The following is a 1,141-nucleotide window of genomic DNA, read 5'->3' as shown; positions in this document are numbered from 1 at the left end:
GTGGCCATTCTGAAAAAGGAAAGAGAAAGTAAATTAAATTCAAAGAGATAGAGCAAGGAAGAGGGCAGAAAAAGTGGTAATCAATGCACAATAAAGAAGAACGACGTTAACACATGGTCATGACTACATGTGAAAAGTTCATCAATGAAAATATAGCAAGTGTATGTGGGGACAATTAAATGCAAGGGGTTTATTGGCATGCAGGCAAAGGCATGAGTAGCATAGATCAAGCATTCAATGTCCAAGTGAGATTACCAAGTCTTTCAAACTAGCAATTTATTTGTAATAACAATTATATTAAATTAATAAAATATAAAAAGGATTTTGTGAAAAGCAAGCATTGAAAAGTAGAATAAAGTAGAAAAAATGCTTAATGCCATATGGGCCTTTTCACAAACACATAGCATGCATGATAGTTAAGTTATTGAAAGCATGAATTTGAACATGCAAGCATCCCTTGAAAAAGTAATATATAATTGTCAAACAAATTTATAACAATCCACAAGCATATAATGACTCACATAAATTTATAACACCAAGTAAAAAGGAAGAAAATATGAATAATGAAAGGGGAAAGAAAATAAATTAAGATAACATATAAAAATAAGAAGAAAAATAGAAAAGTAAGGAGAGAAGAAGAAAAAGAAAACCTTGTTAATGGGGGAGAGAGAGAGAGTGAGGGTGTAAAAAGTGAGAAAGAAGGAAGGAGGAAGAAGGGAGGAAGAAGAAATAAGGAGGGAAAAGAGAAAATATGATTTGAGGAGAAAAAGATAAGATAATTGGCAAATCAGGAAAACTATGCGGCTCAAGCGACGCGGTCGCGTGGGGCACGCGGTCGCGCGACTTGCACTTAAACTGATTGATGCGGTCGCAGTGGTCACGCGGTCGCGTGACCCGTTTTATGCCACTGGCGCGAGGGCATCCTCGCACTCGCACAACTCTCTGTTCAAAACCATATTAGTGCCAAATTTTGGGTGACGCGATCGCGTGGGGCATGCGATCGCATGAGTGGCCATTAGAAGGATATGTCATGGTCACGTCGGTCATGCGTTCGCGTGGTAAGGTCTGTGCGTCTAGCGCCAGTCCAGCATCACTCCAGCTCATCTTTCGGCCATGCACCCTTTTGACGTCGATTTTCAAG

Source organism: Arachis ipaensis, chromosome B10 (assembly GCF_059453495.1).
Source record: "Arachis ipaensis isolate K30076 ecotype BB chromosome B10, ASM5945349v1, whole genome shotgun sequence".
Lineage (NCBI taxonomy): Eukaryota > Viridiplantae > Streptophyta > Magnoliopsida > Fabales > Fabaceae > Arachis > Arachis ipaensis.
This window is presented reverse-complemented; position numbering follows the sequence as displayed.